Source organism: Sminthopsis crassicaudata, chromosome 1 (genome assembly GCF_048593235.1).
Source record: "Sminthopsis crassicaudata isolate SCR6 chromosome 1, ASM4859323v1, whole genome shotgun sequence".
NCBI lineage: Eukaryota > Metazoa > Chordata > Mammalia > Dasyuromorphia > Dasyuridae > Sminthopsis > Sminthopsis crassicaudata.
In genome coordinates, this window is record NC_133617.1 from 267754706 (window position 1) to 267774175 (window position 19470).

The 19470-nt window shown below is 33.7% G+C and overlaps 1 protein-coding gene and 1 pseudogene across 11 annotated transcripts in view; one reads left to right on the forward strand and one right to left on the reverse strand.

Annotated features, from left to right (window-relative positions):
* Nucleotides 1-19470, forward strand: part of CHD7 (chromodomain helicase DNA binding protein 7) — a 224135-nt gene that overhangs the window by 17219 nt on the left and 187446 nt on the right. The window lies entirely within an intron of this gene.
* On the reverse strand, nt 10760-11069 carry LOC141549711 (cyclin-dependent kinases regulatory subunit 1 pseudogene; annotated as a pseudogene).

The following is a 19470-nucleotide window of genomic DNA, read 5'->3' on the forward strand; positions in this document are numbered from 1 at the left end:
TCATTTGGGGAAAAAAGATTGATCCTTGTCAAACTATAGAATGAGGTATGTATATATATATCATTAAGTATTGGTCTCAATTTAGAAGGAGTAGAGAAGTGAGAGATAAGTGTGAATAGTTGGCAATATATCTTGGAGGAGATTGAGCTTCAGGACAGCTTTAAGCAAGAAGCATTTCTATCATGATATTAGAATATGTGGCCCCAGTCAAAGATTGGTAAATGTACGTAGTGTTTGCGTGGCACAAGCTAAGTTAAGAGGTAAGAGACCAAGGAATGTCAGGTAGAGACGCTGTTGTGAAAAGACATTGGAGAAATGTTTGTAGCAGTTCTTTTTGAAGTGGCAAAGAACTGAAAACTAAATGTATGCCCATCATTTGGGGAATGGCTGAATAAGTTATGGCATATGTATGTAATGGAATATTATTGTTCCATAAGAAAGAATCAGCAGGATGATTTTAGAAAGGCCTGGAGAGACTTATATGAACTGATGCTAAGTGTGTAGAACCAAAAGGATTTTGTACACAGCAACAAAAAAGATTATCTGATGATCAACTCTGATGTTCTTAGCTCTTTTCAACAATGAGGTGATTCAGGGCAAAACCAATAGTCTTGCAATGGAGAGAGTTATCTGCATCCAGAGAGAGGACTATGGGGGCTGAATGTGGATCACAACATAGTATTGACATTTTTTTTTTTTTTATTGTTGTTGTTTGCTTGCTTGTTTTTTCTTTCTTTCTTTCTTTCTTTTTTCCCCTTTGGTATTATTTTTCTTGTGCAGCATGATAAATATGGAAATATGTATTAAAGAATTGCATCTGTTTAACCTATATTGGATTACTTGTTGAAGAGGAGGTGGGAAGGGAGGGAGAGAAATTTGGAACACAAAAAGTTTTGCAAGGGTGAATGTTAAAAGCTATCTTTGTATGTACTTTGAAAAATAAAAAGTTGCTATCTTTATATATATGTTTGTGTATATATATATGTGTATATCTATATATACATATCTATATATACATCTTTATATACATATATATGTAAAAAGACATTGGAGGATCTTGGCACAAATCTTGTTTCTGCCAGCTACTCTCCCTATGACCTTGAGCAAGTCATTGCCATTTTCCTGGGTTTCAGTTTCCTTATTTATAAAATGAGGTGGTTGGACAAATATAATTGATGAGATCTCTTTAAGCTCTAACAATAAACATGATGTTTTTGTTCTATCAGGTGTATATTGAATGCTAACCAATTCAACATAAATTTGCAAAGAGCTACTTACTATGTGTAAAGCCCTGTACTGTTTTTACTTTTTTTTTTTTTTTTTTTTTTTTTTTTTTTTTTTTTTTTTTTTTGAGGGAGGCATTTGGACTTGTGATTTCATTGGTTTGGGGAAATTAATCATGTTATGGCAATTTCCCTGACCAATTCAGATCGACATTTTTTTCTGTAACATAGTTTTAGAGAATTGCTTGGGGCATTAGGTCAAGTGCTTGCTCACAGGTAGTACAGTATATGAGTCTATGTCAGAGGCAGGACTTAAATTCAGACCTCCATACAGCATGCTGCCTCTCTTGTGCTTATATGTTTGAATGGGACTTCACATTTTATTATATAGTTTCACAAAAAAATGAATCCCAAAATGAGTTACTCAGTATATATAATCTTAATGGCAGAGACTTTCATTTGTATCTTTGTTATTCTAAGACACATCCCCTAGACATAGTAGTTGCTTCCTAAATGTTTGTCAATCAATTGATTGATGGAGAAGTAGGGAGGAAAAGGAAGGTCAACTATGTTGGGCAGGGACTTATTTTAATGTATTGGAGAGCAATTTTTGTTCAAAAGAGATTTTGAAGAATGAGTTTGAAAATTATGGAGAATGGGAAAGATGCTCTAGAAGTAGAGGACAAATGTCCTACTTTAAAAAAAAAAAAGGAGTAGTATACCATTCCATGACTTTGATTTCTGGCAAAATGTTAGAATGTATTGTTGAAGGGATGGTTTGTAAACATTTAGAAAGGGAAGCTTCATTGGGAACTAGCGTGGTATCATCAAAAATAGGTCATAATAGACTAACCTCATAACCTTTTAAATGGTGTTAATAATCTGGTAAATCAGGGAAATGGTGCAGAGAGAGTAGATAGATAGATAGATAGATAGATAGATAGATCAATTGATCCTTGTTACAACCCTGGGGGATGAGTATATATATATATATATACCACCCCCCAGGGTTGTTACAAGGATCAAATAAAATATCTATAAAACATTTAGCACAGTGTCTGACACATAGTAGGCACTATATAAATACTACTTAATATATATTGTTGTTCTTGTTATAATCAACCACTTCACTGTAACCTCCTACTCTGAAGTCTTTTATAGTATCCTTAGGTTCAAGATAGAAAAAAGCTGATATGTTTAAGTGGAGTTTAGATCTGCAATTCTCCAATTGGCTCCCCCAATTGGCTTAATTGAGTTAGTGTCAACTTGGAGAGAGCTTCATATAGAAATGTCCAGGAATGTTTTCTGTCCTTGACTTTCTACTTTTAAACATTTATATTTGTGATTTGGATGAAGACATATGTGACATGAAGCTTGGAGGGATAACTAATTTGCTGGATATGGGGTGGGGGAAATCTTTGAAATTTAGAATGGTGAACTGAAACTTAGAAGATGAATAATAAAAATACTAATTCAAATTTATAACAACACTTTTAGCTTACAGGGCAAACACTTTCCTCACAATAATTCTGTGAAATATGAACTTTTCCACATTTAGGGGGAATTGAGCCTTGATTAGTTAGTTTACGAGTGGGGATTTAAATCTAGTTGTCTTGATTTCAAGTCCAGGGCTCTTTTTCCTACGGCATCTTATGATAGGAAGGAGAGGCACAATTTTATTTTTTTTCTTTTTCTTGTTCTTTTTTTTTTTTTTTTTTCTGAGGCTGGGGTTAAGTGACTTGCCCAGGGTCACACAGCTAGGAAGTGTTAAGTGTCTGAGATTAGATTTGAATTTCGGTCCTCCTGAATTCAAGGCTGGGCTACCTTGCTGCCCTGAGGCACAATTTTTAAAAAGTAAATTTAAAGTTTCACACTTGAGTTAAATCAAATAAAGATAGGGGCTGAATAGCTGGACATAGGAGGTTTTAGTGAATTATAAATTCAAGATGATGTGGCAGACAAAAAAATTTAACCTTGGGCTATATTAATAAAATCAGATTCCAGAATAAGGTATGTGTTAGAAATACTGTTTTCTCTATTCTGTTTAGAACCACATCTCTATTAATGTGTTTAGATATCATGTTTTTAAGACCAAGTTTTTGAGAGCATATCCAAAAGACAACACCAGGGATAGTGAGAAGACAAGGGATCCTGCCATAAAGATTGGTTGAAATAATGAAAATGTTGAGCTTGGAGGAGAGAAGAATTAGGAGATCACATCATAGCAATCTTCATATATTTAAAGTACTCTCATGTGGAAGGAAGGGCTAAAATTGTTTTGTTTGGAACCAGAAAGTAGATCTAAAGGGCAGATTTAGCCTTGTTTTGAGGAGGAAAATACCTAACACCTAACTTCAACCGAAAGGTATCCATTCTGAATTGGGCTACCTTTGGAGTTAGCATGTTCTTCCTTACTGGAGGTAGCTACTTCTTTCTTATTAGATCTTTCCACGTAAAGGCTAGATGACCATTTCTCATTGATGTTGTATAATGGTTTCTTATTCAGTTACAGATTAGTTCCTTCTAGATTTTTTTATTTTGTTAATATCACTTATGTAGATGTTTCTCTCATAAAACCTATTCTTCATTTCTGCTTAATTCAATTAAAAAAATTGTTGAGCACTTACACTTGGTCAAAGACTTTGCATCTGAATTTGCTTATTTTCATAATCATTATTTTTCTAGCTTTTTTTTTTTATATCCTTAGTTCATAGAAGCATTGAACCAGAATTGCAGTTTGTGAGTTGAAAGGTATTTAAGAGGTTATATAATCTACTCCCTCCCTATTTGTAGAATAATAATTTCTTTGACAACTCTATGTGTCATAAAACGTAAGAATGAATAACCAGGTGAAAGTTTTCATGACTTCAAATCTTAGAGGTGAAATTGACCTTACTATGAATAAGTTTGGTCTAACTCCTCCAAAAAGGAATTATATATAAAAACATCCCTCACAACTATTCATTTTTTTTCTGAATCAAGCTTTTGGAGATAGACAACTCACCTCATCTTGAAGTAGCCCATTCTACTGTTGACAGTTATAATTATTAGAAAGCTTTTTTTCCTGGTAAGGAGCTGAAATCTGTATCACTCCTTTCTCCTTTGATCCCAGTTTTGCCTTAGTACTGTTACTACTTGCTTACTACACTTACTACTTGTAAGAGTGCTATAGCATAAAGAGTAATGAACCTGAGATCAAAAAGACCTAGGTTCAAATCCCATTTTAGCCATTTACTACCTGTGTAACGAGGAGTGAGCTATTTAAGTTCCCTATGCTTTAGTTTCTTCATCTTTAAAATGAGCAGGTTGGACTTAGTAGGTTCTAATTTTCCCTCTAGCTCTATTTATATTGTTCTTTAGCTATTTGAAAATATGTATCATGCCTTCCTAAGTTTTTTTTCCTCCCACCAGGCTAAAGATATTTATATAATTTAAAGATTAATAAAGGTTAATAAATCATCTTTCATCTTAATCATGTCCTTCCTAAAATGTGGGACTCAGAATTGAATACCATAGTTCAAATATACTCTAATCCCAGCAGATTTAGTAAACTTTTTCTCCTTTTCATTATGGCTATTACATTTCTATTTAGCAATTTAGCAAGCAATTATTAATACTATCTAAGACCATATTAGGTTGTGTGATTTTTTTTATTTTTGTGTTTTTGTCTTCCTCATCTCATAAAACTCCCAGGTGTTTTTTTTTTTTTTTTTGTTGTTGTTGTTGTTTGTTTTTTGTTTTTTGTTTTCCCCCATAAGGATTGTTATCTGCTCAAAACTTCCTGACTTGCACTACCTATATGGGTGATTTTAATAGACCTAAGTGCAGAATTTTAGATGACTTTTTATGTAAGATAAGTCTATAGATTTGTCCTATTGTTTCTGCTGGTCAAAGTCTTTTCGGATCCTTATTCTGTCACTGTACATTTTTTTTCCTGCTAAATTTCATCTGCAAATTTAATAAACCCTCCATCTAAGCCTTCATCCAAGTTACTGATTTAAGTTGTTAACAGAGCAGAATCAAAGGCATATTTTAATGGTCCTCTGCCAGTAGAAGTTACTGTGTAGGTTGATCCATTGATTAATACTTCTGGACTATAGTATTCTCATATACTTTTTTTGCCTCTTTTTATATAGCTAATGCTTGGCACATTGCCTGGCACATAGTAGATGCTTACTGAATGTTTGTTGATTGACAAATTTATCATGGTTGTTTCAAAGAAGACCTATTTATATCCCTCTGAACTTCCTTTTGTTCTCTATGTATTTTTAAAAATTCCTTATCCTCTTTTCTGATCTTTTTATTACTATTATTTCTATGATGACTATTACTTTTTATTATTACTATTCCCCCTTCTACTACTCAAATTAAAAAAAAATTGAAAATTAAATTAATTAAACTGATTTAAAAACTGTCCTTAGTGACAAAAAAAAGCATAATGAAGCAACATAAACCCATGATTGACCATGATATTTTAATGAAATCTTTTAAAAGATTACTTTCTTTTTGGACTTTGTTCTTTATTTCTTCCCAACCCACTGAATCTTCATTTATGACTAAAAATGAAAAAGAGGAAGAGAGAAGCACTTCAAATTAGCACATCAGTTGTTGCCTGACAGTAAATATATTTATAATTGCATTTCTCTGCAAAGAAGGGAAGACTATACAATTTTCTGACTCTTTATTGATGCTAAATTTGGTCATTACAGTCACATAGTATTCTTTTTTGTTTTTGTTTCTATTTACTTTGTAATCAGGGTGTATTTCTTTTGGTTATGTTTACTTCACTCTTCATCAGTTTATATAATTGTTTCAACACTTTAACACCTTCATATTCTTTTCTTTTGTTGCAATGCCCAATCAAAAGCATTCATGTATTACCTCCCTTGTGATTGCTGAAATACTGACAAAAGTAAAAATTGGTTTTAAAATTTAAGTAATTTAAAGTCTAATCAGAAGAGAACACATGTACATACAGAAGGATGTGTGTGTTTTTTAGTAATAGCTTTTTATTTTCAAAATACATGCTAAGATAGTCTTTAACACTCACCCCTGCAAAAGGTTTTTTTTTTTTTTTTTTTTTTAAAAGGGAAGGCACTAGCATAGTGGACTACAGGAGAATAGTCATGCTTTTGATCAGGAAAGACCCCATGGTGGTACTTGAACTAAATCTTGATGGAAACTAAGGATTCTAAGAGAGGGAGGTGGAGATGGAGATGGAGATGGATACACTTCAGGCTTGAGGGATAGCTAATATAAAGACATGGAGGCAGGAGGCAGGAGGTGGAGTACTATTTATGAGGAAAATATCAAGAATTCCAGTGTAGATTAGTGTGTGAGGGAAGTGAGGTATAAGGTTAGAAAGTTAGGGTAAAACTAGGTTGTAAAAGACTCTAAATATGAAAAAAAAAGAGTTTACATTTGATCCTGGAATTAATAGAAAGATACTGAAAACTGAGCAGGGAGGTGACATGGTTATATTTAGGCTTTAGGAAAATCAGATTTTCAGTTGTATGAAGAGTGAATTAGAGAGGGGAAAGACTTATGGCAGGGAAACCAATTAGAAGGTATTGAAATAGTCCACATGAGAAGTGATGAGGATATGAAATAGGATGATGGCTGTATGAGTAAACAAATGGACACAAATATAAGAAATGTTATGGATATAGAAATAAGAATTGGCAACTATTTGGATATATAGGGTGAATGACAGTGAGAACTCAAGGATGATATTGAAATTGTGAGTGACAAGATTCTGTTGTACTTGTCAGAAACAGGGAAATTCAGAAGAGTTGTTGTGCACGAAAGGTAATAAGTCAGTTCTGCGTATGTTGAGTTTGGGATAATTTGGGGGTATTCATTGGATGATTAGAACATAGATGGGGATGTGGAATTGGAGCTCTGGAAAGACTGTGGCTGGAAATGTCAATCCACAAATATTTATTGTCTGCTGTGTGCCAGGCACTATGCTAAATGCCAGAGATTTAAAAAGAGGACAGTCCCTGCCCTCTAGGAGCTTATGATTTAATGTAGCAGACAATAAGCAAACAAATATATACAAAGCAAGTTTAATGTAGGATAAATAGGCAATAACAGAGGGGAGGTAGTAGAATTAACAAGGGTTGGGAAAGGTTTCCTATAAAAGATGGTATTTTAGTTGGGAGTTGAGAAGACAGGTGAGTCAGGAAGGCAAAGTTGGGGAGAGAGAGAACATCCCTTTGGGAAACAATCAAAGGAAAGGCCTAAAGTTATTTATCAAACAATCATGAGGTCATTGTCACATGATTGAGAAGCAGATGATGGGGAGTGAAGGTAAAAGAAGCCTGGTAAGATAGGAGGGAGCTAGGTTGTTAAGGATTTTGAACACCAAACAGCATTTCACATTCGATGCGAGAGGCAGTAGGGTTTCACTGGAGTTTTTGTGAGTCGGGAGGATGACATGATCAGACCTGCACTTTAGGAAAATCACTGTGGACAGAGACTTGAGGCAGGCGGACCCAAAAGCAGGTTAAAGCACTAGTCTAAATGTGAGATGACAAGACCCTGCATTGGAGTGCTGAGATGTTAGAGGAGAGGAAGGGGCATATTCAAGAGACTTTTCAGAGGAAAAATTGACAGAACTTGCCCCCATGAATTGGATATGAGGAGTGAGAAACAGTGAAGAGTCATGATGCAAGCCTAAAAGACTGGCAGGATGAGGTTGCCCTCTACAATAATAGGGAAGGGGGAGGGAGATAATCAGTTTGGTTTTGGAGTTGCTGAATTTAAATTGTCTACTACACATTTATTTTGAGTTGTCTGAGAGGAAGTTGGACTTGCAAGATTGGAAGTCAACAGAATTGGGATAGAATAGATAGATTTGTGAATTGTCAGCATAGAGATAGTTGAGATCATCAAGTGAAGGAGAAAATAGGAGGGCTGAGGACAGAACCCTGAGGAACACCTGTGGTTAGAGGGCAACAACTAGTAGGCAATAATTAAAATACTATGAGCTGATGAAATCACCAAGTTGAGTGAAAAGAGTTGAGAAAAGATGCCCAGTTTGCATTTTGTGTGTGTGTGCACACGCATGATGATTTAGCAAAGAAGGCTGAAAAAGATGTCAGACTAGAACAGGACAGTTTATTTAGTCAGTCACAAATCAGTGGCATTTCACTTATTTTCCAATTCTCTGTTGTTTAAAAAGTGCTGGTAAGGATATTTTGTTGTATATAGGTTCTTTCTATTTTCAAGAGGCTTTAAGTATATGTTTAACAGTGCTATCTCTATATCAAAAAGTATGGACGTTTTAAGTCACATTATCATGATTTTAAATTGCTTTCCAGAATGACTGACTCAATTCATAGTTCTATCAACTGTCTACCTGTCAGTTTTGATATGGTCCCTCTATCACTGCCTCTTTTTAATTTTCATTTCTTTTATAGGTTGATTTATCTAGCGCTTGTAAGGTATTCAGTCCAATCCTTTCACTTTACATATGAAGAACATGACATCTGGAAGATTAAATGTAATGTCCAAAGTCAGGAAGATTCCAAATCAGACTTTGAACCCAAACTATATGACGTTAAGGCAGTATTCCTCTTATTTAGTTTATGGTACTTCCACGTGGTTGTCACTAGTTCTCAGTTCTTTTTAGAGTTGTTTCTTCATATTCTTTGACTGCTTAGCCAGTGAACAATAAGCCATCACCTGTAGAAGACATCATTCTCTGCCAGTAATTTATTTCAGACTCACTCATCCATTGCAAATGAGTTCAATTTTTGATCATTTCCAATTCTCAATGGCTTTCCTAGGTTTTTGAAGTTCTCCAGTGGTGGTCCTGCAATTGCAACTGCCAATTTTTTTACTCTTTTGGTTTATAGTTCATCTTGCTTATTTAAACTCACTGAGGGCAGTTAGGTATACTCTCTTGTCATATTTTCACTTATCTTCTTTTAGTAAGGAAACCTGAGTTCATTATTTGTTTTTCTAACATAGTTCTTCCAGCACTGACACTTCTATTCTTTACATATCTATCTTTGCTTCTGTCTTCTGTCCTTGTCTTTTAAAAATCTTATTTGGTTGATGTCATTTGTTTGTGTCTCTTTTAATGTAACTTAATAGAAATTTAGTCCATAAGATTTACTTTGAACTCTTTGAAATAGACTTTTCTAAAATTCTAACATACATATCAGATACCCTTTCTTATCTATTATAAATACTAAGACAGGCTAGTATTCTTACTCTTCCTCCCAAAGTTCTGGTCATTTCTTCTTTAGCAACCAGTTCCTTTTTATTGGTTAGAATCAGATTAGATTAAAAGTTGGGGAACTGAAGATAGGAGGCCAATTAAGTGATGATGTTATGGACTAAGACATTTTGGAATAAGAGTTACAAATCCTAAAGGGATTTTAAAAAGAATAAATGGTAGTATTTGGTGATAGATATGAGGGATGTAGGAGACAGATGAATCAAGGATAATTACAAAGTTTGTTAGCCAGGGAAATCATAACAATTTTAATTAGAGAGTTTCCCTTTAGAAGGAAAATATATATGTATATATGTGTATGCATATATTTATTTTTTTTGAAAATATATATTTTATTGTTACCTTTTCACCCTTATATCACCAACATTTTCTTTCTAGTGTAACCTTCCCCCACTTAGTCAGCCTTCTTTCATAACAAAGATTTTTAAAAAGTAAGAAACAACAGTTCAACACAACTAAATGGTACTTTGAAAAAGTCTTACATCTACAGTGTTCCACATCTTATAGGCCCCATCTCTGCAAAGAATAAAGGAGTACAAGAAAATTTATTTTGAATTTAGACTTCATTCTGTGTACAATTTTAGAAATATTTGACTTATATACATAGGTCAAATCCTGAGTCGTGGATTTATTTTGAAGTAAATAAAATGACTTTTAGGACATAAAAAGACTATTTCCTTTTGAAACAATAATAGCGAATATTAAATCAATGTTTACATTATATTAGAATTAATTTACTAACTTCAGAATCTTAAAAATTCTTTTGGCTTTCCATCTTCAGATATATTTAGATTATACCATCTATCAAGTTTAATATATTTTTGAATGACAAAAACTTCCTCTTTATTCAAGGAATTTAAACAGAACAGAGATTACTTGAATAGAATGGGAAATTGCCATCAAATGAAAATAAAATTTATCTCATACAAAGCTGGGGGTGAAGAGGGAGGCGGGGGACAAATGGGCAGCAATTATAAATTAAGTTGTGATGAGTCTTTAGTCATTCTTTGTGCTTTGTTCATCGATCTAATGTGCTCCTCTTGAGACAGAGCTTGCTATGGCTTTTGGAGGCAAAGCTTAGCTGAAGTTACATCCATCAGAATACCCAATTGAGTGGTGGTGGTAGCAACTTTTTTCAAGAAACAAAGAAGTACCAGCACTTTCAAACAGTGTGTTAAATATCCTTTAAATATTCCAAGTTAGAAACAAGAAGGCAATGCTGTTAGTGGAAAGGTATTAGCAGTTAATGATAGCTATGTACAACTTGGAGCAGAAGTGTCATGCTCCTTTATTTCTTAGGCTTCTTGGGCAGTGGGCATCCCAATAGCAAGATAAGAGGTTCTAGTTCATAGATCATATAATGGATCCATCCCTGACTTTGCTGCTCACCAAGGTTCTTCCAGGCAGACTCAGACAACAAGTGGATCTCAGGGCCTAGTTTGGCTATGACCTTGGGTAGCATGTTGTGCTGGTACTAGAGCTCTTCATCTTTATTATTTGTCTAAATAGTAAACTTATTTATGTGATATATCACCTCCTCCTTGAGGACTCTCAACTGTTGCCAATTGCCTAATAGTAGCTATCCATGTGCCTTTCATAGCAAAGTATTAATAAATAAATGATACTGATTTAGAATTAAACTCAGTACCAATATAACATTGGAATTTGATTATCAGAGCCAGTGACAGATTTGATTTAACATATAAACAGATAATTTGATTTAACATTTGAAATATCCTAGAAAAATATTCTGTGTATAAATTTTTTGGGGCCTTCCCTTCATATCAGAGAAATCCGAATTACTATTGTATTAAAAAATAAAATATTTTGATATTGTACAATACTATAAATATATTTTTTGCATTTTGGAGTTTCTGAACTTTTTCTGTGTTGTCTGCTGGTCTTTGTGCATTGTCTGTGGCTTCTGCAAAATGCATACAAAATTCCCATTTAATTTCTTATGCCAACCCACAATATATAGAAACTATGATGAAGGGAGTCATGATGTGGAAAGAATAATTGTAATATTATATTTTTGAAATTAAACTAGTAATCTCTTAACATTATTGTGTCCTATGTGGGGAAAAAACCTACTAGCTACTATGGTTAGAAGAAAGTTCTATGAGGAAGGCCAGGTTTAAAAAAAGACTTAAAAGGATTTGTCGTATCTCACAACACTAATAGAAATGTTTTATTTGAATTCTTTCTGAAATACTTTTTGGTATACTTTCAACTTTGTACATTTTATTGAATGTTTATAAGGATTTACTATTAATCTGGAGAGGTTGGAAAGAACACTGTATATAGAAACAGAAAAATCCTGATTTAAACTATGAACTTGCTGCTTATTGCCTGTACGACATTGGATAGATCATCTGTACCTCAATACTTCGGTTTCTTTACATATAAAATGAAGAGATTGGAGTAGATGGCTTCAAAGGTCTTTTCTAGTTGTTTATCTGTCTTTTTGTTCATAGTTCATTTTTATGTAATTAATTTTTGTCTTACAAATAAGTTTGAATACAAACGCCCAGTTTGTAGCTTTTCTGAATGATGTGAAGAAAGACTAGTTTAGCAAAGGTCTTCACAGGGGAATTCTGAATTTGCTTAGGTTTTTTTTTTTTTAGCATTTTTAACACTCAAATTTCAATATATCCAATGTATTATTTCTATAATCATATTAATTGTTTAAATATGTTAGCATGATATTCACATTTGGGAGGTGAGGGAGGTTTTAAAAGCTTACTCTGTATTGGTGTAAGTTCATGTAGGTTAGTAGAAAAGATTTAACACCTCGAACTCATTCACACTGGAATAGTCTTTTCTTGTAAAAAGATAACTTATTTGAGAGCAACCGTTTGGGGGCTGTTTTCTTATCAAGAAGGTGCTTAGTCAGAGAACCATGTAATTTAGATCATAGTATTAAGATGTCTAGTGTAGGACTTAACTCTTAATCTCTTTTTTGCCTGAAAAATTTTTACGTGACCCTGGGCTTATATATGTGTATGTATATATGTGTGTGTGTGTGTGTGTGTGTGTGTGTGTGTGTGTGTGTGTGTGTGTGTGTATAAGATATGCAGATCAAAATTTTACTAATGGTAAATCAGAAATTCACAATCCCCACATTCAATTACATGGCTCACATAAGATTATAACCCATAGTTTAAGGAGTTTTGGAATGAAGGAATCTAGGTTGAAACTCCATTTTTGTTACTTACTATTTATTTGACTTTTGGGTAAGACTTTTGGCCTTCATAGGTCTCAACTCCCTCATCGGTAAAATAAGCTATTTGGATTATATAGTCATGGCCTTTGAGTTCTGTGGTCCTATCTGTTAATGTATCACCAAGATCAAATCCTGATGTTCAGAAAAACAAAGACAAATGTCTTCAGGAATCTGTATTGATTGTCATCATCTTATAAGTAAATTGTATAAACTATTTGGATTAGTGTGTTGATAGTAATACTAAAAGTCAGTCAAATATTTATTAAGCACCTACTATACTGTGAAGTGTTGGGGATACAAAGAAAGGCAAAAACAGATATATAGGATATAGAGGATATAATTAAGAAGGAATGCATTAGAATTAAGAGGGATAGGCAAAAGTTTCTTGTCGAAGGCAAGATTTTATCTGAACTTTGAAAGAAGGCAGGGTAATCAGGTTGTAGAGAGGAGAAAGGGGTACATTCCAGGTATAGTGGACAATTAATGAAAATAACGAGTTGAGAGATAGAATGTCTTGGTTGAGGAACAGAAGAGGACTGGTTTGAAAAATATATGTGTGGGGAGTGGTATAGAGGATTCAAAATATAAGAAGACTGGAAAGGTAGGAAGGGACTAGATTATGAAGGGCTTTGAAAGCCAAGCAAAATATTTTATATTTGATCCTGGAGGTAAAAAGAGACTATTGGAGTTTATTGAGTTGGTGATTGGGGTGACATGGTCAGATTTGTGCTTTAGCAAAAAAAAAAAAAATTTTTGATGTTTCTAGTAGATGATAAAAGGAATGGGGGGAGAGATTTGTGGCAGGAAGATTAACCAGTAGGCTATTGGAACAGTTCTAGGTGTGAAGAGTGATAGCAATATCAGAAGAGTGATGAAGACACATTGGATAGATGCTGCAGAGGTGAAATCAGTGGATTTTGGCAATAGATTGGATGAGGGTAAGACAATGGAGAGTTGAGGATGACATCTAGGTTATGAGTCTGGTAGATTGGGAAGATTATGGGATTCTTAATAGGGGTAGAATTATTATAGTGTACCATATAACCAGACTATGCAACTGAATTTGAAAGTACAAAATTTCAGTTAGTGGTCATTGGCACCTCTCCTATTATATCCTAGGCAAAAATTACACCTATTGTTCAGCTCTTCAAATAACTGTACCATATCTTCACTTCCCTTCATTGCTAAACTCATAGAATATTTTTTATACTTAGTGTCTCCATATCCACAATATCAATTCACTTTTTATCTATTTATCTATTTATTTATTTATTTATTGATTGATTGATTGCTACTGTGCAGACCTGTAATTTCATTGGTATTCTGTTAAACTGATGGAGATCAGCAATATGTCTCTAACTTGTAGTCTTAGAGAATTGTCTGGGGACATTAAGTGTCTGAGTGAATACATGGAAGTGGGGATTGGAAGATCCAATTTGGTTGAAATCTAGATTTTATGTCTTGGAGTAATAAAATAATTGAAGAGCATTGAACTTGGACCACACGGTGGAATGTTCTAAATGCCAGGTGGTATGTATTTTATAAAGGCAAAAAAAATCAGATTTTTTTGATAAGGCAATTAACATGGTTAGACCAGTATTTTTAAAATCTTATTTTTGAGGCAAGATTAATGAAGAAATGAATTGGGAGTAAGGAGGCTAATGTGGGCTATTACAACAGTACCCACAGTATGCTACTGAAGTAGAGCTTGGCTTAATCAAATCTTCCTGCCTCTAAGACCAGCTATATTTGTCTTTTTGTACTTCTTTTTTCCTTACAATATGATCAGAGAACTATAGAATGTGAATTAAAAGGATCCTGTTTATTTCAAGCCCATATTCAAAAAAAGAGTATTTATGTTGGAGACAATATATTCCAACAAGTGTTCTTCACTTTATGTTTGAAGAATTCTAATGATACCATTATCTGCTAAAAAAAGTCTTTCAATTTTGGAATTCTAGTTGTCACAAAATATTTTACTTGTATCAAACTTTATGTCTACTTCTTTTAAATTTCAACCCTTCTGCTGATTTTATGGACCAAGAAACTCTAATTCCTAGGTATTCTGGGATTAAGCAAAACAAGTTGGTTCCCTTTCCCACTTCGTTAGATGTTTGAAAGATAGCTTTTATGTGGTGTGCACTCTAAATTTTCACTTTTCCATCTTTCCTTCAGTATCCTCTCATGGCATGATCTTGAGGCCCTTCACCATTCTGGTCACCTTTTGTTGCAGTACTCTCCAGTTTTGTCAGTTCCCTTCCTAAAATTAAAAAAATTAAAAAAAAAATACTTTGAACTGAAGATAAATATTGTTGATGTAGTCTTACCAGTACAATGGGATTATCCCAAGATTTCTCATCTTGCTGTTCTTTTCTTGTGATTTCTTAAAGATTTCAGATAATTTCCAAATCACTACTGATCAGAGAAATGCAATAATGATGAATATTGGAGGGGATGTGGGAAAAGCTAGGATACTAATACATTGTTGGTGGAGTTGTGAATGGATCCAATCATTCTGGAAAGCAATTTGGAATCATGCCCAAAGAGCTATCAAAATGTGCATACCCTTTGATCCTTGAAAATGAAATTTATTTTCTCATATTTTTAATCTACTATTATATTCTGCTGTGTACATGACAATTTTTTCCTTTTTCTGCTTTTTAAAATTCTTATTGTTTTGTATTTGTTTTAAATAAATAATTAAAAAAAAAAAGATTTCAGATAATTTCTTTACAAAATTCAGTGGCTTTTTCTTCAATTTTCTTGACACCTCTGCACTTTTTGACTTGTGACTTCTGAGTCCAGATTGTTATAAGATCTTATTTAGAATTCTTTAATGTATTCTTATTGATCTCCACCTTCTAGTTTATTTCTTCTTTAATTTGTCCTTCCAAATAAGGCTTTTTTATGTTTTAATTTTATTTATTTAATATTTCCTCATTTAAAGTATGTCTTTTACATTTGTCTTTAAAACTTTTGAGTTCTAGATTATGTTCCTTATCCCCATCATCTCCCATGAAGAAACCACATATGAAGTTATGTAAAATATTTCCATAAAAGTCATGTTAAAAAAACATAGATCACCTACCCTCATAAGGAAAAAAGAACCTTCAAAAAATAAGTTAAAAGGGAGAAAGAGAATGCTTCAATCTGTATTCATGCAGTTTCTTCTCTAGATATGGACAGAATTTTTCATCATAAGTCCGTCAAAGTAGTTGTGCTTTATTGTACTTCTCAGAATAGCAAAGTCATTTACAGCTGGTCATCCCAGAACATTGCTATTACTTTGTATACAATATATTTCACTTTCTTTGAGTTCATGGAGGCCTTTCCACGTTCTCCCCATCCCCATCCCCCAGAGCATCCTGCTCATCATTTCCCATAGAACAATTAGGATTTCATGACAATCACATACCATCATTTATTAAGCTATTCCCCAATTGATGAGTTTCCTCTCAGTTTCTAATTTTTTGCCCTGAGAAGAGAGCTGCTACAAATATTTTTAAACATATAGGTCCTTCCTTCCTCTTTTTTTTTTTTTTTAAATCTGTTTTAGTATTCATACCTAATGGTGGTATATTAGGTCAAAAAGATGTGCATGAATTTACAGTTCTTTGAGCATAGATCATATTTTTTGATCATTTATCAATTGGGGCATGGCTCTTATTTTTTATAAATTTGACTCAGTTTTCTCTATGAAATGAGGCCTTATCAGAGAAACTTGATTCAAGATTCTTTTTACAATTACTATTGCTACCTCTATTTTCCCCCATTTACTCTCCTCTATCTCTCCTTCCATCCTGTTCTTCCTCAAAAGTGTTTTGCTACTGATCACTTCCTCCCCCAATATGCCTTCTCTTTTATCACTTTCTCCCCCTTCCCATTTCCCATTCTCCTCCTCCTTTCCTCAAGATGAGATGCCCATATTGAGTGTATCTGTTATTTCCTCTTTCAGCCAATTTTGGTGGGAGTAAGGTTCACTCACTCTCTCCTCTTTCTGTTCCCCTCTACTGGAAAAGCTTTTTCTTGCCTCTTTTTATGGCAGATAAACCATTCCACTTTTCCGTTTCCCTTTCTCCCAGGATATTTATTCCTTTCTCATCTCATAATTTCATTTTTTTTAGATATTATTTCATATTCAACTCATACCTGTACCCTCTATATACTCCTTAAAACTGCCATAATGACAAAGTTCTCATGAGTTACAAATCTCATCCTTCTATGTAGGAATGTAAACAAACAAACCTTATTAAGCCCCTTTTGTAATTACTTTTCTAATTACTTCCTTATGCTTCTCCTGAGTCCTATAATTGAAAATCAGATTTTACATTCAGGCCTTTTTTTGTCATGAATGCTTGAAAATTCTTTATTTCATTAGATGGTTTACATCTTTTGCCTGAAGGAGTGTAGAGGGCCAGAACTCTGGAGAAGTATACTTGAAACAAGGTGTTAACTCAGTGGAATTGATGAGATGGTGGTACTTAGTGTTTAGCATGGTGATGTAATGGTTCTCTAGTTCACACATAATCAGTATGCTATAATTGTGATGGGGCATTTAAGGGCTGAGAAGGACTGGAAATGAGATATTCTATTTTTTACCATCCTCCTGGTGTCTCTCTTGCCTCCTATACTCCTCTACTAAGATCAAGACTGGGCTGGAATAAAGACTCTACACTCATTTCTGACCATTCTCATGATGTCTATCCTGCTGAGACCAAGGCCTGTCTGAAGGACCTTCCTAAAAGTTTTCATTTTGAGATCTCTTTCAGGAGGTGATCAGTGGATTCTTTCAATTTCTATTTTATCCTCTGATTCTATATCAGGACAGTATGGGTGATAGCATTTGGGTGCTATCCTTACTAGTCCTTTGGAGTTATGGTTGATCAGAGTTTTTAAAACCTTTCAAAGTTCTTTTTCTTTACAATGTTTCAGTCATTGTTAAGTTGAAGCTCAATTTACTTTTTGTCATTTTATTGAGGTTCCTTTTGAAATTGTCCATTTCATAATTTCTTATAGCACTGTAATAATATTTCATTAACATTCATATATCATAATTTGTTCAACCATTCTCCAGTTGATGGACCTAACTTCTCCCTCCTGCCCCTTAATTTCTGATTGTTTCAACAAAATGCACTAATTATGAGTACTTTTATACATATAGGTTTTTTTTCCCCCTCTGTCTTTTATTATTTAGTGGCATATGCCAGAACTTCTTGGCAGTCTCCACACTGTGTCACCTCTAGTTGGGCTACTATCTTCATCTCTTTCTTGCCAGAAAATGACCCTTGGGGCCTTTTAGGATCCAGATCTCCACTGCTTTTCTAGGCCATTTCCATTCCATATTACATCTATGTATACTTTTTTTAGATTGCTTTAATATTCATTCCAGATCTCCTTAACTATTAGTTTCTTCCATTTGAATGTTGTAAGCATCACAAGGGTAGAGTCTGCCTTGCTTGTATTTATACTTAGAAGGCTTAGGACTATGCCTGACACATTAAATGCTCAATAAATATTCTATCTCTTTATCATAGTCTGTCTATATATCATCATCATCTTTGTAAAAGTATTATTGAGGCAAAGGATATCATACATAGTTGAGTACATTTTTTGATTTAGTTCCAAATGGCTTTCTAGAATGGATGGAGATTTCAAAGTCTCTCCAACAAATTATCATTTTCCTATTTTGTCATCTTGCCATCTGATGGATGTGAGATAGAACCTCAAATTGTATTTTAATTTAAGTTTTTCCTATTAGTGATCTGGAACTTTAAAAAAAAGACTTGATAGCTTGCTTTTCTTCTTTTAAAAATTGCTTATTCACATCCTTTAACCTGAATCTCCTTATTTTACAAATGTAAGTTGCTCAATATCAAACAGTTACTAAATATTCTATCTGGGGACTCAAACCTAGTCCTCTTGACTCAGAATTACAGAATCAAGAGACCTTAAAGGTCAATGTAGTCTAATTCAGTACTGAAAAAGAATCTATCTTGCAATATATCTAACAGTTTTTCTAGGCTTTGCTTGAAGACTTGTCATGGGGAGAACCCTTTGCCCCCCTAATTCATTCTGATTGAGTGATTTTGGGTGCCTTCATTAGGTGATTTTTTTCTTTGTGTCAATTCTAAATTTGCATTTTGCAGCTTCACAGAATCAATATCATGATTCTAGCTTGAAGCCACTTCTTTTCTACACTGTTGAAATCTTATATATTCTTTATGTTCTGTTTGAAATGATGAATGCTGTATTCTCTATGAAGTTGTATCATCCCTTTCATCAGTATAAATTCCTTGAGGTCAGAGACTATTATTTTTAATCTTTGTATCCTACTTGTGTTGTAGATGCTTAATAAATGTTTACTGAGTTAAAATTCTGTTTAGATGTGCCTCAGTTTTCCTTCATGCGAGACACCAAATGAAAGTGATTTTTCTTTCTATACATTTTCCTAGTACTTTGTTCATTTTCCTTTGTTTCATTCTTAAAATCTTTTATTAAATACTAGTATTAGTATCTCCTATACAACATTATAAATACTCTGATGGCAGACACTTTCAAAAAAGTAAACTTTGCCTGACCTTTAGAACCTATGGCATATCAAAGATCCATCATACATTTTTGAATGAGAGTCCATATACCGAAATAGACAGTTCAGTGTTATGATTCTTTAGGTAGTTATTAGCAGCATGGCAGAGTGGGGAAAAAACCTTGGACTAGGGTGTTAGAAAACTTGGATTTGGATACCTGCTCTGTTATTATCTGTGATACCTTGG